At 35.8% G+C, this 27,336-nt stretch overlaps 1 protein-coding gene across 1 annotated transcript in view; it reads left to right on the top strand.

Moving 5' to 3' along the window:
- The window catches only part of LOC149553343 (uncharacterized), a 131,136-nt gene that overhangs the window by 15,750 nt on the left and 88,050 nt on the right, over positions 1-27,336 (top strand). The gene's annotated exons all lie outside the window — the stretch shown is intronic.

The raw sequence follows: 27,336 nt of genomic DNA, 5'->3' as shown, positions 1-27,336 counted from the left end.
TTAAACCATAGAGGTGGTATTCAGTACATATAAGAAAGCCAGATGAGTGATGCACCAAAAACATAGATGAAAGATAAACAAAGTAAAACAGTTAAATCTTGTTGTTTACATTCTTAATTCAGTTCCCATCATCCACTTTTATGATTTATCTCTTGATGTAGGGATGCATACATTGCCTGTAGTGTATTTAAGAACCACAAAAGTTTCTATTTTCACCACTGTAATATCCCTTGCATTTTTACTCTTAAATTTTTCAATTTTGTGTAATATGCATTTCGTCAAATAGTGTGCAAAGGAACTGAAATTTCTTAGTTCTTGTACCCCATATAATGAAGTAAATGGAAAATATTTGCTTGTTATTAACAGTGATCAAGTGATCAATTTATACAAGAGATTGAACGATGTTTCTTTAAGCAACAATCATAAAGAATAGAAACATTTTATTCTAGAAACAAAAAACTAAATATTAGAGACATTCTAATATTTACAGAAGATTACAATAGATAACCATTAGATATTAAATAGAGATAATATAAACTATCTGTTATCGTAATAGCCTCCCTTAATGGTTAATCTATCCAAAGCACGAAGCTGTCAAAAAGCATAAAAGGCAGATTCTGTCTGCTCAAAGTACTCCACATTGTTCGCTATGGGCTGCAAACTAGATTGCTTAGATAGGGAAGCTAAGCACTTCCAACATTCAACCTTAATGTGCCCAAACTTGTGGCAATAGTTGCATTGAATGTTCTTTTTCCTGGAGCCTTCTGAATCTGGAGAAAAGGATGTCTACTGAGAAGACTGCTGATGGTAATTTGGATAATGCTCCAAAGCAAACCGCAAAAAGCCATGGTTTTTAGAAGGAAATCGAAAAAGTCGAACATGATTTTTGGGTTGAAAAATCAATCAAAACCCAACATGAATTTTGAGGTGAAAAAAAATCAAAACCTGATAGTACAAAGTTTCATTTTTTAGGAAAAACGATAAAACTCAACAAATAATATTTGAGGAAAAATTTACAAACCCATAAAGGAATCCAACACAACTTTGCAAATTACATAATAAAAATTTTTAAGGGAAAATTTATACAAACCCAAAAGATTTTTTTTATAGAAAAAATATATGAAAACCCATCAAATATTGTTTTTGAGGAAAAATAATTATGAAAACCCACAAGAATTCTTAAGAGAGGCAAAACACGAAACGTTGCATGGTAAAGCAACACATGCAAACAACATGCAAGTACATGCAACCCTAAAAAAGTAGAGACCCAGAAAATTTGAAGGGTGACCCAGAAGAGAGCTTAGCATACTCAGAAAGAATATGTTGTCAGTTTTTGGATCGGTTGGCTCAAAAATCGAGACACCCAGAAAAACAGATGACAACCTAGTTGAGATCTCAAAAAACCCACCAATAATCAGAAGTCGGCATATTCAAATCTATCAGAATGGACACCCTAGTCGGATTATAGAGAGAGTTGGAAGTAAATATGCATGTAAATAATTTCGAAAATAAAAGGTAGATAATTTCAACCAATAAATAATAATTTAAATTTTTTTTAGAGTATTGGCTCTGATACCATATTACAAAGTAATTGGTAAATATTTTCTTATTATTAATAGTGATTAAGAGATCAATTTATACAAGAGAGTGAACGATGTTTCTTTAAGAAACAATCGTAAAGAATAGAAATATTCTATTCTAGAAACAAAAAATCAAATATTAGAAACATTCTAATATTTACAGAAGATTACAATAGATAACCATTAGATACTAAAAAAATAATAGAAACTATCTATTATCGTAATACCCCACACAATACAAATTACAAGTACCTTAAATGGAAATAATGTCAAACACTTGTATGACAATAGTAATTTAATATATTTACTTGCAATAAGAAGGCATGAACTCAAACACTTAGCACTCAAACCTAACTTCACCAAATGATAAATCTTCTTTCTTCAATATTTTAACAAACACTTGGCATGAAACATTGATATGAGCAATTCATTAAACACTTGCCATGCAATTTATCATTTCTTATTAGTGACCAATTAAAGTGCTGGTATAAACACGGATTGCCAAACATGTATCCAGCTACTAAGAAAACTGGATATTTTTTCGCAGCTATGAATAATTGACACAAAATGGGCCACAGTAATGTCTGATGCAATTTTGTCCATAGCTGTCAATGTAGAATGGAGTCTATGTACCATTAACATTCAAAACCCCCAATAAATGCCTTCTCAAGCTATATGGTCATCTGTTGGTGACTCACATGGTTACCTAGAACCCTTCGGCTGCCTCTATGCCTTCACATGCTGACTATAATGGGCTGTGGTCTGTCTTATTTTTAAATTTTGCAACCTCTACAAAAAACTTGATGCATTTAATGCTATCAAGCTCCAATTTTGACAAGCACATTCATGACTTTCGATAAAAAGCCATGGTCGTTGCACAATTCATTGGGTGTTTCACCAATTCAAAGAGCTGAAATTGTGAAGAATTTCCAATTCTCCAGCAATGTGGAAACCCTTGGCAAAAACCACAGACCACTCAAAGAACAAGCAAATTCACCAATCAACAACATGAATCAATTTCCCCTTTTCAGCTCATATAATTTCTTCATAACAAATCAATCCATGAGGCTTCATCAATAAGATTCGTTAATTAAAAGACATTTGCTTTTGATGCAAAATTACTTTATAATAAATTAATTAACTCCTTTCACTTTGGGGCCAACAATCATAATACAATTAATAACCATTAATGATGCCTTTCTTTATGTCCCTGATAATGATAATTATTTAATGCACTTGTAAAGTCAGTTGGCCCCACTTAATTAATAACTCTATAACTAAATAGGCTCCCTGATTATGATATTTATTTAATGCACTTGTAAAGTCAATTGGCCCCACTTAATAACTTTATAAATACTTTTTCATTAATAAAGTGACTCTATTCATCAATAAAAAATGCCCACTAGGCCAATTGATGAATAAGTCAACCACTGAGTAGACCATGAATCTAGGTGCCCTACCAAATTTTAGTAACTCCCCAACATTGACTTACTATAAATAGTAAGTCTCTGAATGATTGCTCCAATCAATGATACCTGATCTCAATACTACCACCAAGCTATTTAGGTGCCCTACTAAAGATAGAAACCTTGATATTCCTAAAATAGACACTTACTATAAATAGTAAGTGTGTCAAACTAATCCAAACAAAGAACAATTAATAACACCATTGCCCTCTAGAGTGGGAATTTGGCTCTAGTTCTACGAATTGAGACCCTTTACCTTTTTGACTTAGCCTATTAGGGCCACTGATAGGCTAATCCATACTAGCAACCATGGTGAGCTAAAAGGGGAAATTATAGTCTGCCCTACTTGAAATTGTTTGTCCCCAAGCAATTTTAGAAAGAAATAACGCATCAGTTCACCTAGATCCCAAGAGTAGAACTTTGTAATGTCCATGCAATCACTAACTAGCTCCCATATTGTCGTCACTAGTGCAACTGAGAAAATTTGCCAATCTAAAATGAATCTGACTATAGATGTCGCAGGAGTAAATATCACATAGGGAAGCAACTCGAAAGGCTAACAAAGCTTGCTTTTGAAAATTGCACAAGATGAGCTTTGTACATGTGTCCAACCCATGCACAACTAAACTATGCATCTGAAAGGATACATGCATAGGAGGATAAAAAAGAAAGCTATAAGCACCCCTTACTACATGAACTCTTATAAACTCCTTAATGAGCTTTATCTAAAATCTTCATACACCACAAAGATCCCAAACTCTGAACAAGAGCCTACCAAGAAGAACATCCTCAGACTTTTGCCACTCAACTTTGAACTGAACTTCACCGTGCTCGAATCGGTAAAGCCAATCAATTGACTTGTCCAAGCTACAATGCTAACCTTGTCATCATAGATTGGAAAACTCTCACTTGGCAAAAACTTGCCAAACCTCCAAAAAAACTCAGGGAAAAATCAAGGAGTTTTTCAAAAAAACTTGGGGAAAAACTTGGGAACCTAAAAACCAACTAAAATTTAATTAATTAATTTTATTTTTTCAAAATCCAATGAGAAGATGCATTCAATGAGTTAATTAATGAGAAGAAACAAGCGACATATATATATATATATATATATATATATATATATATATATATATATATATATGAATGCAAAGTGGGTACAAAATCATGTTCTCATGTGGAATGCTGATGGCAGGAAGCAAAAAAGTAAATAGTTTCTATAAAACTAGAAGTAAATACATCATTGTAGTTAGTTTCTATAAAACTAGAAGTAAATATATCATAGTAAATAGTCTCTATAAAACTAGAAGTAAATACATTATAGCAACATAGTCCGAGAGTGAGTTTGCGATTTTGGCCCACTAGAAAGTAATGCCTGTCTTGGGTGTGATAAAATGGTTGAGCGAAGTCTGTCAAGACTCAAGAATATAGAATTGAAACTAAGTGATTTGTGAGAAAATATGTTAGAACCATTAGAAACTTTAATTTCTTTGTTTCAGCTTCAATTTGATCTCAATTAGCCAGGACATGTTGTAGGAGATAACACTGCTGAAGGCATGTTGAATCTTGAAATTTGGCTAAGCTTGATTTTTTTTGAAAACCCCCAAAATCTAGAATCTGCATTTTAACCCCTATGAAGCTGAAACCTATCTCAAACATCATGACACTATTTATACAAATATAACTTGAAGTATAAGAAAGGAAAAGTGCAACTTATACTCAAATGTTATATTTGCATGATTCCTCTTGCCCTTGACTTGAAAAAATGACTAAATCCTCCTACAAATAAGAAAGGAGCTTGAAAAGTGATGTTTTTGGGCGTTTGATCTTTGATTTTGCAACATGGGCAAGTGTTCTTAAAAAATCGCTGAGTCATCAACACATTTTTATAATAACTCAGTGTTCTTGATCTTGCACATTTATCTCAGAAAAACTTGTTGAGCTGCAAAATTTGACGAGCTTTTAATGAAGAGCACACGATTATACTAAGAAGGGGCGTGAATCACTATAATAACTTTTCCAATTATTATTTTTTTATGTAAACAATTAAGCTTTAATAACTGAAATAAACAATTATGCAAATGAACACAATGACACAATGTTACGTCAAAACCCAATGCGGGAGTAAATCACAACAAAACAATTGATTTTTATATAAATTGTTCTTTGATAGGGATTTATAGGCACCAACCTCGCAACCTCTATGATTTATAAGCACCAATCCACTAGAACCTCTAACTCCCACACTTGGCAGGCACCAACCTATTGGAAGCACCAACCTCTACTGCCGTCTTCATAAGCAACCCATTGCACACAAACTAATTCTCCACCTTGTTAATGTTGTTAACTCAATTGACTATGGTCAATTAAATCATTCCTTTTTATACTTCACTTTATATTTCTCTTTTCTTATTTTGTATCTAAATAATCTTCTAAATTAACACATATCTTCTCAAATCTCTTATATTTTATATCTGCATGTCCATATTTCTTCAATTTTTCTTTATAGTCTTATTATCCTTCTATCTCATTCTCTCAAATTAATATATACTAGATTATATATATATATATAAAATCTTCTCTCTATACCATTCACATATTCTATCTTCACTCACTAAAATTTTCTTTTTTGTATCTTCATATTTTTCTTACCATTGACCTCTTCTTATTCCCCACTCTTCATACTCCCATTTTTCACATTCTTCACTTTCTGTAACAAACGAATTTTCATAACAAAATAAAAACGATCTAGAAAGAGTTTTCCTCAACTATATATTGAATTCCTTTTCATGAGACATTAACTGCTTTTGACTACCAACGATTAATTGAGATAACAATGATCAACTGAAATGACTATAACAATGATCAACTGAAATAATTGAAATAACTAAAACAATGATCAACTGAAATAACTGTAACAATGATCAACTAAAATGACGATTAACTGAAATAACTATGATAACGTTCAACTGTAATAACTGTAACAATGATCAACTGTAATAATGATTTACTATCTTTTCATGCATATAAGTAAATGCATAACATGAAAAAGAAAGAAGAACATATGAGAAGTATCCGGTGAGTCTTTAATTGGTTGTGCAAGCCTCGGCTTTTGGTAAGAGGAGAAGCATTGACTTAGGCTTAGCTTCCCAACCTTAGACCATATTTATCTCCACACAATCTAATGAATAGAAAGGCCCTCTCTACCGCGGGATTAGGCTTGGGATACTTTTAGTTCAGCCACCTCAATATTCTAGTGTTTAGAATGTCTGCATAGTTGTGGACGGACATGTCTAAATAACTAGCTTTAAACAACCTTGGCTAAGGTTTTCTGATGGTTCAATGACCCAATCACCACCGCTCAACTTAACAACAGGGGAACAATAGTATAAAAAAAATGAGCTATTAAATGAATTTAATTTAAAATTCTTTTGTCATGTCTGACTTTTATTTCTATGTTATTGCAGATTCATCTCACCTCTTCACCTTTTCCATGGCTATACAGCCGGTGAGTCCTAGGTGCTCGAATCTCAGAGAAAACAACTTTGTATATTGATCCTCAATTGATATAAGAATATTATATGTTTCTAGCGAATCACAATCTATGATTTTGAGAAATATAATTTTTAAGATTTACAAAATAAATATCATTTGATTCTGACTTTCAATGGTATAAATATGATATCATGTCATGGATACTTGGCTTTTATTCATCATAAATGGCTCTATTCTAAAGAGGGTCTAACTGATGATAATTAAGCAAAGATGATTTGCATCATAGTTTTGAAAACTGTATCTTACTACTATAATAATCGCAATACAGCAATATCAGATAACAAAACTGAATGAAATGGTGTCTTGCTGGATGCTATCAATCAACCCACTCTTCATAGAAGAAATCTTTAAACTTAATCCTAGTGTGATTGTCAGTCACGTCTTCAGCAAATTATCAATATAAATAGCAAATTGTGGAAGGAATACACAATGATTAACAAGTGGTAAATTGCAGAGATATCGTGCAATATTTGCAGAGGTATTCGTCATATAGAAAGAAGTTGGGTGCTATAAAGAAGAAGTCGGGTGGTATGTAAAGGAGGTCGGGTGATATGTTTTATGCCTCTTGATTTTCTTGGCTTCATAATATAAGAAGGTATCGAAGTCTCTTTGGCTTCCAAGAAGCCGTAACTCATAAAGAAGAGACTTGGCTCTTGGTCGCCAATAAAATATGCCAAATGTTCATTTCAGTTTTAGAAAGAAGAGATGAATAAATATGGAAAAAGATTTGAAGTTTATAAATCGAGGATAATTATAATTTAAATATATCTACTTGCACGTAGATATACTTATGAGGTGGCATCATATTATTTATGAAAATAATATTATGGTGTCACTTTATTCCTATATCTATGTGCACGTATATAGATATACATTATAATGATGTGGTGGAAAAATCAATCAAAAATCATTTGAGGTAAGCATTATTTTAAATTAAAATAATTAACATTTTAAATGTTTATTTATAGCTCATGCGGGTCCATCGATTGTATCTTGATGTTCAAGTTGCTAGGTCCTTACCAAGGCAATTAAAGGACATACTTGTCAACCTGATACTTGGACTAAGCTAGTATCCCATTCTGTTGATCCCATTTAGCAATGCTTCTGCCCTTCATCTTCTCCTACAATCACCTGTGCAATATTTCTACGATAATAACAAGTTCCATAATAATTTAATAATAACATTTAATATAGATAAAGAATTTAATTATTAACCATAATTCCAAGATCAAGCAACTGCTAATCATCACATGACAAATAATGGATAATGATCATCTTCATTAAACAGTTAACACAATGAATACAACGGATATATTTAACTACCTTGTTCACATGATTATGAAAGAAAATCCATTCCATCTAACGGCTATAAATAAATTTAAAGATTAGGTCAAAATTTGGGATGTAACACTTTCCTTTCTTTATATCTTTTTATTCAAAGAAACATTATGTCTCTTTGTAAAGAGACGTCTCTATAAGTATCATCCACTTTTATGTTTTAATAAATTTCCTGCACATTGTAATGCTGCTTTTAATTATCTCTTCTTTAACACATTATGTCCACTTTTTAGTATGTTGACTCTCTTGAGTATGTTAACTTTAACAAACTTTTGTATAGTTTCAATCCTTCATCAAATTTACTTTTCTCTTTAATTCACTTCTTTTCTTTTTGCTGAACATGCTAAACTAATCACATCTTCTTATTATAATCATTAATAATAACCTAAGTTGTCGATTCGGGTTTGGGGACAAATTCGGGTTCGAGTTTGGGTTCATGGGTTTGGGCATTTTTTTTTTTCCCCATTTGGATTCATGAGTGTGTGTGCGTGCGTGTCTATATATATATGCAAAAAAAAGAGAAACATGCATTATTGTAAAACTAATTTACTAAGTCATTTCATAGGATGAATCAAAGTAATGTGACTCGGACCCAGCTCGGACTCGGCAAGGGTGACTTGACTTGTGACCCGGCTCCGACTATATATGTATATATATGTAGATATGCAAAAAAAAGAGAAACATGCATTATTGTAAAACTAATTTACTAAGTCATTTCATAGTATGAATCAAAGTAATGTGACTCGGCCCTGGCTCAGACTCGGCAAGGGAAACTTGACTTATGACCTGGCTCAGACTTGTTAGTGACTCGGTAATGACTTGACAAAGTGAAAACACCTCGAAATTTTGAGATTTTTTAGGACTTAAAGAACATTCCATGCTTCCATTATTGAATAAAGCTTAAATACACAATAACATCATGAAATAGAAGGTAATTTGATCACAATGCACATACTTAAACATACATTGATTACATAAGTACAAAGGTAAATTGCTAAGTACTAAAATTTAAATAGTAGCTGAAGGAAATAGAAAAGTAAGACATAGAATCATAGATATATAAAATGATAAGTCCATAAAACCCATCAAAATGCATATCAACTCCACGAAATCCAACACATCAATAGTCATCATCAAATGTTCCAAATTCCGATCATATGTTAAGTTAAACAAAAAGTTAAAGCAAGACTATAGCTATGGTTCCTAGTCCTCATCCTCATCCTCATCGTCATCGTCATCCTCATCCCCAACCTAAGCCTCAGGTTCAGTGTCATCTATAAAATGCCTCTTAGTAAGGCATCTAAGGTAGGTCTTGAATGACTGATTAGCCATAGCATCAGCCTATGAGGTGCCTCTAGGACCAATTGTAGTCTCTGCCAGTGCCTTTGAGGTGCCACTAGGAACAATTGTAGCTCTCTGGTCCTTTGCTGCCATAGCTACGGCCTCAGCCTCTCTATCTGCCTCATCAACCCACTCTAGGTCCTCATCATCAAAGACAGGATCAATAGTCTCAGTGATCCACTCAGACTTTGGATCAAGCTCCTCTAGAGTAATCGGAGTGGTGTCACTATCCAAAATCTCCTTGGTCCTAATGCGCAGGTTGTAATGCACAAAGACTAGCTTATTGATTTTCTCTACAAACAACTTGTTATGCCTTTTCGAGTGGATGTGCTCGAACATGCTCCAATTGCACTCACATCTAGAAGCGCTACTTGGCTGGCTCATTATGCGGATGGTGATTTGCTGAACGTTTTTGGTTGAAGGCTCAAACATTTGCCACCATCTATCTAAATTTTGGAAAAAGGAAAAGAAAAAGATATTAGTCTCATTTCAAAATTTGAACTTTAAAGCTAGAAATTTAAAAACTAGATTGTATAAGGCTTAATTTGCAATTTTTACCTGGGTGCAATTTTGTATGACCTTCTTTGCAAATTTGACTTGAAAAAATGGGCCCTGTTGCATTATTATAGAGATTCATCTCAAGCAATATATCTGTGGCATTAGTGGCCATCTTTGATATCATAGTGTATAAGATCCTCCTCATCTGCCTTGAAATCTTCACAGAAATAGTATGCTGAATTGAGGTAATAGGCTGCTGTGTGGATATGTTTATAAAGCTGATTTTGCCATCTCCTATCAATTATGTCCCAAATAGGGCCATTGTGATGTCCCCTTCTAGCTAGAGACATCACTTCAGCTTGTGATTAGCCTATCAAAGACACTTGTAGGCTAATAGGATTGGATAGAGGGTCACCTTGGTGTGGAGATCTTCCAAGGCCCAGAGCAGAGTACTCTTTTGGGTTGCCAGAGTTTGTTTATGATGAGTTTTGCTTTGAGTTTGGCTTGGTTAGGCTATTTTTAGCAGTTTTGGAGTTATAAAGATAGAACCCTGCTATTTTTAGAAAAGGGGTATGGTCATATGCAGTTCTATCATGTTAGCTCCCAGTTCAGACAATATTCAAAAGTGTTGAGTAATAATGGAGATATTAATGTTTATTTAGTTAAAATAAATATTATTGGTTTTGAGCCTATATTGTTAAGTTATAATATATAACTTAAGTGAGGGTCATGATATCATAAAAGGGGCCATTATTTCAATTAATTGTGGGTCCAAGCTTATGGAAAAAATTAAAAGGGATTTTCTAAGTTTTAATGTAATAACATTTTTAATGTTATTATTATATCTTTTATCCCATGTTGAGCGTGGAGACTCATTTTGGAGTTGAGGAGTCCTTATAAACAAACCTTGTCTTCCTTCAAGAGCAGGTTATGAGAATTACTTAAAACTTTGCTTTGTGAAATTTCTTGAAGTTGTGGCAACAAGGGTTTCTACAAGTTTGAGAAGAATTCAGACTGTGGAGGATGTAGTATCTTCAGAGTTGATGCAATTTGAGGGTGTGAAATATCACTTGAATTTTGCCTGTGAGTTGGCTTCATTCTGGAGTCAATATTGTGTCAGTAGGACAGAATTGGATGAATCTTTTTATAGGTTGGAAGAGATTATAACATCAGCTACAGTGCCGTGAACAGTGCACTACAGTACATGTGAACAGTAACATGCTATAGTGCTACCGTGAACAGTGCACTACAGTGCCATGAACAGTACAACGCTACAGTGAATTAAAAATCAGAGATTTAATATTGCAGTTTTTGATAGGCGCTTCCCAAGGAGGAAGCAATCAGCAGCGTGGTTGCATATTGGAGACAAAAATCAGGCTTTTCAACTATTAATGATGATGTTTTTAATGTATTCTACCAACAATAAGTATTGTACAAACATTAGGAGCCATTTGAATAAATGAATTTGATCAGCATTATAATCAGATTTGAGTTATAATTTTAGGTAGATTAGTTTCAATATTTGTAGTTTCTTTTCGTCAACTCAAAAACCCAAAAACAACATAAAACATTAAAAAACAAACCAAAAACAATCATTACACTCAGGAAAACAAACAGTGATCAGCGTAGAGCCTATTTGGGGTTCTTACATTGGTATCAAAGCCTCATTCTTGCCATCCTGAGGGTTTGGGAGTCATATGTAGCCACTGGAAATTGGACCACACAGGTACTATACTCATAGGAGAGCTGTGATTGACAGAGAACAGCTACAGGAAATAGGAAATATGGAAGAGAGGCATGATGGTAGTCCACCTAGAAACAGGGGGAATAATGATGATCAGGATACCAGAGAATTCTTCCGTGCTATGGTTATAGGGCAGTAGCAGACGACACAGGCATTATAGGCACTCACTACTATGGTAGAAAGGATGAACCCACCTATTAGACAGAATGGGGAATAGGGAGAACAGGGAGATAATAGGAGTGCTACAGGTAATCGAAGACCACAATGGACCTATTCCAGAACAGCTGATAGGCCTACACGCCCTACATTTGTTCCGCAGGAGCCAGAAGAAGCTCCGGTAGAGGAGGCGACAGGAGACCTCATATTCGCAGATGCACTCATGGCTGCAAATGATGAATGGGAATTATTAGCTCCGCAGGTTCAGGAGAGGATGACCTTTGAACGCTTTGTAAATCAGAGGAGAGAGCATTATAGGTCACTCAGACAGGATAGGAGGCCTAGAGGTCAAAATAGTGAGCTAAAGAGGGCTACAGGCAAGCTTACTATGCCTACATTTGATGGGAGTGGTAAGATGACAGCTCAAGCTTGGATTCATAAGCTTGACACATTTTTGGCACTGAGGCCAGCTTCAGAGATTGAAGCTATCAAATATGCCACCTTGCATTTGGAGGGAGTAGCACATGATTGGTGGTACCATGGTATGGTAACACTTCAGCATAATTAGGTGACAGAATACCAGGACTTCGTGGATAGGTTAGTTGAAAGATTTGACAAGAAAGATCTAGAGATTCACTTCCGGGACTTAGCACAGCTGAAACAAACATGCAATTTGGAGTATTTCATTGGTGAATTTCAGCGGTTGGCAGTCATGGTGCCAAACATTTCAGAGCATAGATTGATAGTTCTTTTGATTGAGGGCCTATCCGAACCACTGAGAGGTTGGATAAAGGCATTTGATCCTATTTCTTTATAAGAAGCGATGAAAAAGGCAAGAAGTATGGAACATGCAGTCCCAACAAACAAATTTCAGTCCAAAGGAGCATCTTCTAGTAAGGATAACAAACCATTTTATAAAAAATCAGAGAGGACTGATTTTAAAAATGATTCTAAAGATAAAACTCCAGCACCTTTTGACAGGGAAACATTAAATGATTTGAGGAAGAAAAAATTATGTTTCTACTGTAAGGGACCCTATGATGCAAACCATGATTGTCCTCTTAGGCCAAAGGGAAAATCTAACAGAGTTATGTGGGCATATTATGAGGAATCAAAATCAGATAATTCAGATCAGCAGTTTGATATAGAGGAAATAGATGGTGAAAAAGAGAAAGACAAGGCTGAAAACTTGTCTAAAATGGAGTCCAAGGATGGGGTAGGAGATGGGCAAGTTAGGGAAGCTTGTCTCACTAGTATTAAGCAAGAAGGGTCATTCCGGATGAGAGGAGTACTTGCTGGACAGCGAGTTATAACTTTGGTTGATACAGATGCCACTCATAATTTCATTGATGCTAGGATGGTGGAGAAGCGTGGCATACAAACAAAGGAGTTTGGGGGAATTAGAGTGAGGGTAGTAGATGGCTATGTCCTCAAATGTGATCGTAAGATCATTGGACTCCCATTGAAAGTTAATAATTATGACTTTAAGGCAGATTTTTATGTTGTACCTATGGGAGATACAAATATAGCTCTTGGGATGAGTTGGTTGCACGATATTGGTGAGTTCACTCTTAACCTCAAGGAGATGGAGATGAGGTTTAAAGTGAATGGGAAGACACATATTCTTAAGGCAATCAGGGACAGTGATCTCAGGATGGTCTCTTTTCGGAGAATGGCTAGATTGATTTGACATGATCAGGTAGAGTGGGCAGCAGAGTGCATGTTGATGCCATCACAAGAGGGACAACAGAAGATTGAATATCCTCCTGATATTTAGGAGCTTAGAGTTAAACACTCTAAGGTGTTTAGTGGCATTCAACCAGGTAGACCACCAGACAGAGGTATTGAGCACATCATTGAGTTAGAGGAGGGGGCTACGACCATCATGATTACACCTTACAGGCATCCGAAGAGGTTGAAGGATGAAATTGAGAAAACCATAAAGGAGTTACTTGCTATGGGCCACATTAGACCAAGTAAGTCTCCTTTTGCTTCTTCAGTGGTGTTAGTAAAGAAGAAGGATGGGACATTGAGGATGTGCATTGATTACAGGGTGCTTAATAGGAAGACAATTAAAAACAGGCACCCCATTCCTAGGATCGATGAGTTGATAGATGAGCTTCATGGAGCTTGCTTCTTCTCAAAGATAGATTTGAGATCAGGTTATCACCAGATTAGAGTTAGAGAGCAGGACATTGAGAAGACAGCCTTTAGATGTCATTGTGGCCATTTTGAGTTTGTAGTTATGCCATTTGGGCTAACTAACGCACCTGCTACTTTTCAGGCAACAATGAATAGGGTTTTCCATCCTCAGTTGAGGAGATTTGTACTTGTCTTCTTCGATGATATCTTGCTATATAGTAGATCTTGGGAGGAGCACTTGGTTCACCTTGACACGGTGTTGGATATATTGGGCAGAGAATCCTTTTATGCAAAGGAGTCGAATTGTGATTTGGGCATGATAGAGTTGTTGTACTTGGGTCACATCATCAGTGCAGAGGGCATACGCATGGATCCTGAAAAGATTCGTGCCATTGTGGAGTGGCCTTCACCGGTGAACCTTACACAGTTGAGGGGCTTTCTTGGACTATGTGGTTTCTACAGGAGGTTTGTGGATGGATATTCCAGGCATGCAGCACCCTTGACAGATTTGATGAGAAAGGGAGCTTTCTTGTGGACTCTTGTGGGACAGGAGTGTTTTGAGAAATTTAAGGAGTTGATGACTTCTTGTCCAGTGTTAGCATTACTAGATTTCAGCAAATCTTTTGAGCTACACTGTGATGCTTTCGGAGAGGGCATTGGAGCGGTGCTTATGCAGGAGACGCACCCTATTGCTTATGAGAGCAGGAAATTGAGAGGGCCAGAGCGGAGCTTCAGCATATATGATAAGGAGATGTTATCCATTATGCATGCTTTGGTCAAATTCAGGCAATATTTGGTAGGTAGCAAATTTTGTATCAAAATCGACCATAATAGCCTAAGACACTTTTTGGGGCAGCGAGATCTCAATGATAGGCAGCAGAAGTGGGTGAGCAAGTTACAGTCCTATGACTTTAACATTACATATTTTAAGGGGACACAGAATGTGGTTGCTGATGCCTTATCACGTAGGCCCCATTTGAGCTTATTGACAAACATATCGGACGATTGGAGACACTTGATCCTTGCAGAGTATGCAAAGGACACTTGGGCAACTGGATTCATAGATGGGACTATTCAGGACAGTAGATACACCCTTGTGAATGAGCTCATCATTTACAAAGGACAAATATTTTTGGTCCCAGGATCAGCAGTGAGGAGGGTCGTTTTGAAACCTTTTCATGATTCACCTATGGCAGGACATCTTGGTTTCTACAAGACATACCGACAGATTAGAGAGCGCTTCACATGGAAAGGGCTCAAAGCAGAGGTACTTTAGTATGTTAGGGAGTGTCCCACTTGCCAGCAGAATAAGCAAGAACACTCCTATCCAGCCGGTTTACTTCAGCCACTTCCGATTCCTGATAGGAAGTGGGAGTGCTTGTCTATGGACTTCATCACAGGACTGCCTAGAGCCCAAGGCAGGGACTGCATATATTTGGTTGTGGATCGCCTTACGAAGTTTGCACACTTCTTTCCGATCAGTGCTACATACATTGCTACACAGGTGGCAAAGTTGTTCTTCAAAGAGATATTCAGATTACATGGCTTACCTCGGAGCATTGTGAGTGACAGAGACAGCAGGTTTATGAGTCACTTTTGGCAGGAGCTATTCAGGTTGTGTGCGAAAGAGCTCACTCTGAGTACTAGCTACCACCCTCAGACAGATGGTCAGACAGAGATAGTAAACAAATGGGTGGAGGGATATCTCAGAAATTATATAGCAGGGCAACAGAAGGCATGGGTAAAGTGGATTTATCTTTGTGAGTATTGCTACAATACCACTTATCACATGTCTATTCAGATGTCACCCTTTATGGCCCTATATGGATATGAGGCACCCAATTTTATGGATCTACTTTTGAGTGACAGTAGAGTGCCCAGTGTAGGTGATTTGTTACAAGAGAGTCAAGACCTTGTTAAGACTCGCAAGGATAATCTAACTAAGGCACAAAATCAGCAGAAGCAGTATGCAGATCAGAAGAGGACTGAGCGGACTTTTGAGGTTGGAGATATGGTGTATCTTATGTTGCAGCCTTACCGTCAATCCACTCTCAAGAAGAGTGGTGCCGAGAAACTCAAGCCACGATACTATGGTCCATTTAGGATTATCAGGAAAGTTGGAGAGGTGGCTTATGAGTTAGACTTGCCGGCGAAGAGCAAGGTGCACAATGTTTTTCATGTGTCACGCCTTAAGAAGGCGCTAGGGCATCATATTGTGCCTTCTATAGTACTACCACCCCTGGATGATGAGGGAAAATTTGTTTTGATATCGGAGGCTATCATTGATTTCAGAGAGAGGAACTTGAGGAGACGTACCATTTGGGAATATTTGGTGAAGTGGAAGGATTTGCCAGTAGAGGATGCTACTTGGGAGAGTGAGGAGATATTACAGCATCCAGAGTTGAGATTGCTTGAGGACAAGCAATTTCAGGGAAGGTGGACTATGATGTCCCCTTCTAGCTAGAGACATCACTTTAGCTTGTGATTAGCATATCAGAGACCCTCGTAGGCTAATAGGATTGGATAGAGGGTCACCTTGGTGTGGAGATCTTCCAAGGACCAGAGAAGAGTACTCTTTTGGGTTGCCAGAGTTTGTTTATGATGAGTTTTGCTTTGAGTTTGGCTTGGTCAGGCTATTTTTAGCAGTTTTGGAGTTATAAAGATAGACCCCTGCTATTTTTAGAAAAGGGGTATGGTCATATGCAGTTCTATCATGTTAGCTCCCAATTTAGACGAAATTCAAAAATGTTAAGTAATAATGGAGATATTAATGTTTATTTAGTTAAAATAAATATTATTGGTTTTGAGCCTATATTGTTAAGTTATAATATATAACTTAAGTGAGGGTCATGATATCATAAAAGGGGCCATTATTTCAATTAATTGTGGGTCCAAGCTTATGGAAAAAATTAAAAGGGATTTTCTAAGTTTTAATGTAATAACATTTTTAATGTTATTATTATATATTTTATCCCACATTGAGCGTGGAGACTCATTCTGGAGTTGAGGAGTCCTTATAAACAAACCTTGTCTTCCTTCAAGAGCAGGTTATGAGAATTACTTAAAATTTTGCCTTGTGAAATTTCTTGAAGTTGTGGCGACAAGGGTTTCTACAAGTTTGAGAAGAATTCAGATTGTGGAGGACGTAGTATCTTCAGAGTTGATGCAATTTGAGGGTGTGAAATATCACTTGAATTTTGCCTGTGAGTTGGCTTCATTCTGGAGTCAATATTGTGTCAGTAGGACAGAATTGGATGAATTTGTTTATAGGTTGGAAGGGATTATAACATCAGCTACAGTGCTGTGAACAGTGCGCTACAGTACACGTGAACAGTAACATGCTACAGTGCTGTCGTGAATAGTGCGCTACAGTGCCGTGAACAGTATAGCGCTACAGTGAATTAAAAATCAGAGATTAATATTGCAGTTTTTGATAGGCGCTGCCCAAGGAGGAAGCAATCAGCAGCGTGGTTGCATATTGGAGACAAAAATCAGGTTTTTCAACTATTAATGATGATGTTTTTAATGTATTCTACCAGCAATAAGTATTGTACAAACATTAGGAGCCATCTGAATAAATGAATTTGATCAGCATTATAATCAGATTTGAGTTATAATTTTAGGTAGATTAGTTTCAATATTTGTATTTTCTTTTTGTCAACTCAAAAACCCAAAAACAGCATAAAACATTAAAAAACAAACCAAAAACAATCATTACACTCAGGGAAACAAACAGTGATCAGCGTAGAGCCTATTTGGGGTTCTTACAGCCATACTTGTCCTCAACTCCTACATATTTGGCCTTAATAGCTTCCTATCCATGCCCTCAAATGTGTAGCCCATAGCGGGCTTCTCCCCATCAGCAGCTCGTAGGAGGGCTACAAGGGGCTTAGTGATCTACAAAACAATTAAATAAAAAACCAATTTAGTGAATGATGGAACTTTGCAAAGTTGCACAATGAAAATAAAACAAAAATATGTATGAGATAAATTAATTTATAAAATTTTAAGACTTAAACTTTTAAAATTTAAATTACCTCCACAATCTCCTTACATGGCTCCCAAAAACCTTCTTCATCATAAATACATTTTGTTGCATCTATCCCTACAGGGGTGGTGGCAAAGCAGGAGGAACTCCATTGTGGACCAACAAACATGCACCTCAAAGCTAACTTTTAATTCAGCAAGGATTTTAGTGTGATAAAATTAGAGGCAAATCTTGTGATACCATGACAAGCCAACTCCTTTCCGTTCGTGTATTCCCTCATAATGCTGAGGACCAAGGCATGATTATAGATGAACTTGCAAAGATTTTTGGCCTTAGCAACACATGATTTCACCCGTTTAAGCTTGCCAATATCCTCTAACATGAGATTAAGGCAATGGGCTGCACATGGAGTCCAAAAGATTCTTGGGTGCCTCTCCATCAAAAGTTTTCCTGCAGCAATGTTAAATTAGTTAGTAAACAATTATAAATTTAGATGTGTTATAAAACTTTTAATTTTCAAAATTTAATGAAAAACTAAAATAAAATTTTTAGAACTTAGAAGTTAAAATTTTACCTACAGCAAAATAATTAGCTGCATTATTAGTCACCACTTGGACAACATTCTCTTCCCCCACCTCCCTATGACCTCAATAGCCTCACATAAGAATTTTGCATTTTTGATATGTGAAAAAACATCTATAGACTTCAAAAACATGGTGGATCCTGAAAGTGAAAATAAAATAAAATAATTATCATTGAATAGTCAATAAAACAAAATTTTGGTTATTCAATCATACACTAAATTTTAGACTTCGAGAAGTAGGTGATGATGAATTACCTCCACTAGAAACAAGAAAATTGAGGAGAGTCTTATTCCTCCTATCTGTCCATCCATCCGTCATAATGGTACACTCCCTTTGGCTTCAAATCTTTCTATGGTTCTCCAAATCAAGTTTCATCTCCTCAACCATTTCTAGTAAAAGGGGGCCACTCAACTCATCTTCAGTGAGGACTTTAAACCCCGCACCACAAATGGAAACCACATCAATCATCCCCTACCAATAAGGAGTTTTGTTACATTTATAAAAATATTTTAATTAGCATATTTCAACATCAAGTTAAAATTATAAAATTTTATTTAAAAAATTGAATTTAAAACTTAAAATGTAAAACAATCAAATATAAATGAAGTTGAACTTTGAAGTACCTGGCTACTATAAATGGAATGTTGTAGAAATACCAAAACTTGCAAATTGCTCTTCTTCCAATTTCATGGATCTCCCTATTCCAGACCAAGCTCTTAAGTGAGGGTTGTGCACCAGGAGCGGAACGTGTTACAAAAAAATTGTCCAACCTAGATTTTTTGACTCTAGGACCAAAGGTAATGCTAGTACTACTAGCAAGGGCAGCGCCACAAGCAATACAAGGAATTGATGTAGAAGAAGTACAATTAGTAGAAGCACTAGGACAATAGAGGGGAAGGGAAGCACCTTCTCCAACACAACCTATTGAACTTAGGGGTGTAAAACTAGATACAGAAGTAGTGCTAGATGAGCATGGAAGGGAATTGGAACCAATCTGAGCTAACTCTACTAATCATTTTTTTTAAAATTCCTTTTCTTGTTCATATTTTCTAAGGCAACATAACAAAAACGTTTAGCCTCAAGAGTTGCACTTTTACAAGGCTCATCATCATGACTATGTATGCCAGCAATATAGTATGTCAATCTATTTTTCCTCCCACTATTAACGACCTTACAAAATAGGCATTTTGTTTGAGTTCTACCTCTACTTGAGAATTCTACGGTGTATTTCTAACACTCATCTTTTTTATTGCCTTTAGAGAGCTTGGTTTTTTTAGCTGGAGGAGTCATTATGAGTAAGGAAAAATGTCAAGGTTGCTGCAATAGGATTAAAAGACACTTTAGACCAAATATTACCATCTAAGCATTGTATTTTATGAAGATCTAAAGAAAAACAAAACCCATAAACATACCAAAAAAAATTATCCAAAAAACCCATAAACATAGAGAAAAAACCATCAAAATTCAAAAAATCAACTCTTACCTCTTTGAAATGAGTTGAGAAATGTTGAGAAGAGCTCCTATAAACTCCTTGATGATCTAAATGCAAGTGTGTAGTTGGTCCAATGTCACAAATGGAAGCTTTTCTCCTCTTCCTTTTAGTTGGTTGCAAAACCATGACACTCTATTTCTTTTCTTCCTCTCTCTCTCTCTTTCTTTTTCTCACAATGGAGTGTTATGAAAGCCCTTTTAGGGTCTTAAGGATGAAAAAGAACAAGAAAAAATATTTTAAAAATAATTGATTTTTAATGTTTTCACTTTGCCAGACGTTGACTATTGTGGCTGGGTCAAGCCAGTCATTGACCCGCGAGTCACGCGAGTTAGGTGAGTTGCCCTCCCTGACCCGTCTAGCCCAGGTCACAGGTCATTTTGATCTAGCAAGCCATGCCTGACTCGTTGACCTAGGAGACTCACCCAACTTGCGGCGAGTCTCGTTACTCTGGTATGAATATATCAATGTTTCTTGATCATTGATCAATGCTAAATGCCAAAGATAAACATAAAATACTCACTCTTTAATCTATGTTCATGATTGTAAATAAAATCATACATTGAATTACTAAATTGTAAAATGAAATTTCAAAACATAAGCTAGCTCATCAAATTGACAGATAATAAAGTTTGAAACATAATGATAAATGACAAATGTTTAATAGTTTATTAGTGATCATAAAATCATATTAGTAAAGATGCAAATGCCCGTCAAGGGTCAAATGGGTCATCAAAAAATGAGGGATCAATGACTTCATTCCCAACTATATCTACATCCTCATTTTTGGAACTCAAACCAGTTCCACTAGCCCCAGATGCTGTCACATCCTCCTCGTCCTCCTCAACATCTAGCAAGGCAATTTTATCTGGATCTTGGATAGTCATATCCAAGTCAGCAGTCTCGGGTAATATATCCCACTACTTCTCCGGCCCCTTCTTATATTTTGGATCCTTGCTTGAGAGGCGTCAATTGTTGTGAATAAATACCAAGTTCTTTGCTTTCTTGGAATCCAACTGGTTATGCTTAACTGAGTGGACGAAAGAGTATGTACTCCAATTTCGCTCAACAGTAGAAGAGCTCGCAACCTAGAGAGACAACTAACAAAAATTAAAAAAAAAAAAGAAATTGCAAATTATAACACAATAGGAATTTAAGAGTGCTAATTCTACAAGTGAAGTGGCCAAAAAAAAGGGAAAAAAACTTAAATACTTGTGATAGGAGCTTAATGGCAAGAGGTTGGAGGTACATGTAACCTTGCTCATGTAACTATCGCCAGCCAATGACATCCATTCTACTTTGGACATTGATTGCATTAGGGTCTACATTTTTTCCTGAGACAAAGTTTGCAAACTCTCTTCTAACATTCGATGCCACTTTAGGGTCGCTAAGGAGCTTGCTAATTGCCTTCTTACACCCACTAGCAATCTCAATATCTCTATATGGCACCACTCTACTAGGAATAGAAAGTATCTCACCGCTATAATACTTGGGAGAAAGTGCATATGCCAGGAGGTGTAAAGGTGTAGTCAACTTGTTCCAGTGATGTAGAACAATTTTCTCCACCTTTTTGTAGAAGGTTTCCTCAGGATCCTACTCTCTCCTTTGAATGACGTGGGATGTCAAATGATGTTTATGTAAGTTATCTTGATGTAGTGTTAATTAAAATAAAAAATAAAAATCTCTCAATAAACGAGGATATAATATTGTATAAAAATTTAAATTGATCTTTTTCACTCTTTCAATCATGGAGTCCATGGCATCATATATGTCCCCCAAACAAGGCTCATTAGTATTGTTAAACCAAAGCATAGACATGATGGGCTCGGTGAATTTTGTTGATTTTTCGGATCAATGCAAATGTTCTAAGCATTGTTATGTTTTTGGTATGTGTTTTCCAAATGGAAGTGACCTCTTATATTTATAAAGAGCATAAGTTATGAAAAGACATGTCCCTTCATGGGACATGTCTATTCATTAATTTGATAAATAATATAATGTTAGTTATACATACTCATAAATAATTATATATATTCATAGGTTTATCCGGTTGAAGCTATCAAATATCAACACTCCCACTTAGCTAGGAGGATAAATACAAGACCATATTATGAACTCAATATAATATATGAATATTTTTGATCAAATATTCAACATTTTGATATCAAGAGTATTGGTCTTCTAGAATTCAACACTTGGTATTCACCAAATACTCAAATAAGGTTTGATATCACATTTGATATCAAGAGGCTTGGTCTCCCAAAATATTGACATTCGATATCTACCAAGTACTTAAAAAGTTTTGATATCACATCTGAGATCATGAGTATTAGTCTCCTAGAATATCAATGATATTCACCAAATACTCTTCGAGTAATGGCCTTCTAGAATGTTGAGATGTAGGATATTCACCAAGTATTGTGAGTAATGGCTTTCCAGAATATCAAATCGCATGATATTCACTAAGTACTCTATGAGTAATGGCCTTCTAGAACATCAAGTCATGTGATATTCACCGAGTACTCTGCATAATGGCCTTCCAAAATATCAATATGCATAACATTCTGATGTAGGAGCATCCTAGGCTTTCCTACAACCCTGCATGTTTAGAGGGATTTTGGTTGAGTGTTGAGGAGCATCAGGCTTGGATTTTGGTAGAGTTATGTTTTCATGGTTGGAGGTGTGTTGGAGACACATTGGGGAACCTTTCCTCGTGATTTCATAGAGATTGGATGGGTTGAGTTGAAGTTTGAACTGTTTGAACCTTGCTGTTGGAACTGCATTTTTCTGGTTTTTGGGTGCCTGTTGCAGAGAGTGTAACTAATTTTCTTTAATGAATGAGAAGCTGCACACTTCAGGATTTGAAGAGGGCCTAGAGTACTATCTATGGTCAAGTGTGCAAGTTCTAACTCTTTATAGGTTGGGAGATATGGAAATTGTTCTACAATATCGATTTCTGGCAAACTGCATGACAGGTCTCTGTGGGTGAATTTTAGGAGGGATGCACACTTTTTCTTGAGGAATCAGCCTTTGCGCATTTAAGGGGTTGTATAGGGCCTAGATTTCTACCTATGGTTCAAAATACGAGTTCTAATTCAATTGGAGCTAGGAGATATTGCGCTTTTACTCGGATATCGATTTCTGGACATTTAATTGCTGTTGCCGGCCAACTTCTGGCATTTAATTAATGTATTTGTATTTAATTTGTATTTTGGGCTGACTCGTGGCTTAGATTGGTATAAGTAGGGGTCTTGGGGAGTCTTTCAGTCATTATGGAGTTGGGATGAAGGATAGATGCGAATTTGAAGAGCTAGCGCTGCGACTTAGAAACTAGAGGATCTCTTGGTGGACGTGTGGGTACAAGTGTGGATTCTTCTTGGTGTTCTTATCCAGTTTTGTATCTGGACTAGCTGAGTTTGGTTGTAAGTTAGATCATGTTGGATCTTGCAGAACTGATTTTGTAATTTACTATTTGTATTTGGCCCTAACCCGGAAGGCCGTACAGCCGGGCATATTGCATATAATCAGTTATATATCTATGAATCAAGAATTGTAATTTGGTATCAGATTTTGTATTATTATTGCTTGTTGTTGTGTTTCCGCTGTATGGTTGTATAGCTGGGGGCTAGGACATCTCCTTTGGGGATTCTCCTACCTTGCACTGCATCACATTCACCATATACACAAAAAAATATTTATAAGGTATGTGCACACACATTCTCATAATACTTACCATATAAACATTCACTATGCAAAGTATATCTATTATGATTTGCATAGACATCATAAGATATCCATCAGAATAGAAAATAAAGTTATTGTAAGATCGTCACCTTTTAATAACTTTTGCAAATACAAGTGACATCATTTGGAAGTCGTCACTTCCTCATGATGTATACAAGGGGTAGGCCATTAAAATTACATAGTACAAGGTATATTCATGAATCACAGTCCTCTTGACTGATACAATTTATTTTTAATTGGAGAATCCTTCTCAACATGGTTTACTCCCTCTGAATCAATATGATCAAGATCACCAAAAATTGACTGAATCATATTCTCTATCTGGTCCCTCTCTTTTAAGGTTGTCTCTAATGAAATGTCGGCCTCCCTCTGTGAATCTGATATCAATCCTTCTTTTCTTACAATCACATTCTCAGAGGAAAAGATCAAGGCAGCTATCTTGTATAGAAAAAAAAAAATGTTAACATTAATTAGAATGTTAGTAATTTAACTCATACCCGTTACTAACAACAACATAAACATCTCTCTTTATTTTCAATAACACAAAACATCATTTTTATATATATTCCCGTATTAAATCTCTTTATATTTGACAAGCATTATATCAAATTATTATATATCATTTTGAATTTATAAATTAATTCTATTGCATCACATCCCTTTAATTAATAAGATGCTACTTATAACTAATGTATTTACCATTATAATATAAACACATACCTCCAAAATAAGTCATCAGCTTTGCATTCATACATATGCCTTCTCAATATCTATCTATTTATCCTTTTGTAATCTTGTGGGGCCCATAGTTTAAGTGTGTACTTACTTGGCACTTGATTCCTTTATATACCACCTCCTCGGAATACTTTTGTACACATGGAAATGATGGCTTTCTTATTAATATATTCAATCTTCCTATGTAGTGATTTTTTGGCCATATATATATCCTCCACGGTGGTATACACGTGGGTGCATTTGAAAGTGGGCATGGCTTGTTCAAGGTCAACATATGATGGTATTCTTTTCATAATTGAATCCCAAGTATTTTCATTAAATCTTGGTAGCTTGCTAGGAAATCTATTGCAAAATCAATAGTGATGGTATTTTCAATGTCATTTGGGAAGCATCGTTAATTTAGAATAAGGTTGAGAGGATTGTTTCCTTCACGTATTTTGATGCCTCACAACAACTGTGACATTCAAAGACACTATAAAATACAATAGCTGCCAATGTTGGCCAAGGGAGATTGTAGCCGAGAAGTTTATCAACACATATATGCTCATCTTCCATGTGTTTCCACTGACATATCCATGCTGGCGTTGTCTTGATGATGCCACACATCAAAGACCTCCCTATTGGCTATCAACTTTGTTGCTTTGTATTTGCATTTCCCTTTTTGTATGAGTAATTACTAGTGTCGTCCTGCCCAAGTCACCACAATGTTAGCTAAAATGATATTATCATCTTGTAGAAGTTGTCTTCTATTGACAACGGGCAACCATCCTTATGATTTTCATGATGACTTTCTTTTGGCAACAAACGTTGGTTGTGGTGTTTCCCACAATGGAAATTTTTTTGACCAACGTAAGAGAATTACATAGAAACCACAATACATTACTCAAGTTACTATTGAAGTTTGTCGATCTTCACTGGCCTCTTGAAAGCCTTCCAAACAGTTGGCTTGATTGGTGATGACTATACTCAGCCAAGTGTCAACATCAAATGTCTGCTTACACACCAAAGAATTGTTAATTTCATTATTACATACCTTTCACCTCTACCATTTCTAATCATTTTACATTTGCACCTGCTTTGATACCATGTTGATTATATGGATCATTGCGACTGTATTAAGCATTGTTATGTTTTTGGTATGTGTTTTCCAAATGGAAGTGACTTCTCATATTTATAAAGAGCATAAGCTATGAAAAGACATGTCCCTTGATGGGACATGTCTATTCGTTAATTTGATAATTAATATAATAACAAATATAATTAGAGTTATACATATAATATCATTATCATATTAATCTCTCTCATATAATAATAAACTTATATCTCAAATATAATGAACACACACACACACATATGAAAATTATATCTCATACATAATTATATATATTCATAGCTTTATCTGATTGAAGCTACAAAGATCCACATATTTTAATACGTATTCCATCGTATTCCAAAAATCATCACTCAAGATCATAGCCTTTACATTTTTAGCCCTTGTTGTATCGGATTGCTTCCATCCACCCCATTGGTTGCTAATAACCATTTAATGCTTCTTTCACCCTTACAAGTCATCTAAGGATGATTGTGTGTGAAGAAAACCTTGTTTCAGCAACCTATTACCATGTTAATTCAAATTGTAAGTTAATAACATATTTCAAATATGTAAACAACACAAAAACATTTTATTCAATCATGTAAAGTGTGATACAAAATGATAAATGGAACTAAATAATGTTTTAAATTTAGCTTTGATAATTCCAAGAGGGAGAAAGTTCTGAAAATTGCTTGTGACATATGGTGGCTTGTCAGAAACATTTGGATCTCCTCACCCTCCTACACTTTTTTCACCCATTCAATTTGTGTGCCAATTGCTTTCGTCACCAAGTTGAAGGAGTGGACGGTGCATGGTGTCCAAAAGATATGATCATATCGTGCTTCTACCAAAACACTTGCAGCCCTACAAACTTTAGCATTTTTTGTTAGTACTTGGACAACACTGTCAACTCCCACGGACTCTATGGATTCAATGAGATGCCAGGCAATAAATTCTGCATCCTTTAATTGCCATTCACAATCAACCACCCTAAAAAACATTTCCCCCTTGGGGGAGACAACAATCACACTTATTAATGGATGGTTTTGACAATCTTTCCATCCATTAGAGACAATACTCAGCCTTGTTTGGATCCAAGAATCTCTTAGGGTCCGTTTGGTTCATGGAATTGTAGAAATCTTGATTTTTACAAATCTCGGTTTAGCCAAATCAAGGTTTTGCAAATCTTCATTCCTATTTTGGAGATTTTACTTGAACTGTCTATTTCACTTGGAAGATGTGTAAAGGCACATTTTTATGCGTAAGCTTGGAGTTGAAGGAAGACTCTAAAAAGTAGTCCAATCTATTAATTTTACACTCCTCAAAAAACATAACTAGGTTTTGATTTTCAATTCCTACTTGCTAGTAGGAAGTTGGCAAACCTGGTTTTAAGACAAAATTAGAAGTCTGGTATTCTAATTCCATTTTGCCAATTTTAAAACAAATGTAAAATTTTTCATAGCCGGGTTTTGAAAAAGCCAATTCCTGTCATCTTCCACGAACCAAACGAACCCTTATTGGTTTGAGGAAGGTTTCAACATTCTTTCTCTCATTATGTAATATGGCAGTTCTCAACTTTTCATATCCAAGGCCTTAGTAACCACGAGGTACTTCTTTATTGCTTCCATTGTCTCTCTCCAATAAGCTAATCTCACTAGATTGAATGGAACACTATTCGTAAAGAGGCAACACCCAACCATTATGTCAGCAATTTCTCTCAATTCATTTTGAAATGCCCTATCTAATGGGCCTCTCTTGCGGGAGGGAGGTGTTTCTATTTCTTCGTCATCTATAGAAGGGGTAGGTAGGAAGGGATGTTGTCTAGTGGCTGTTTGAGAGGGTGGTGTTGGTGGTTTGTGCTTTGTTCTTTCTTTCTTCCCCTT

The sequence above is a fragment of the Cupressus sempervirens genome, chromosome 6, assembly GCF_028749045.1.
Source record: "Cupressus sempervirens isolate cs-2001-9-10 chromosome 6, ASM2874904v1, whole genome shotgun sequence".
Classification (NCBI taxonomy): Eukaryota; Viridiplantae; Streptophyta; class Pinopsida; order Cupressales; family Cupressaceae; genus Cupressus; species Cupressus sempervirens.
This window is presented reverse-complemented; position numbering and strand designations above follow the sequence as displayed.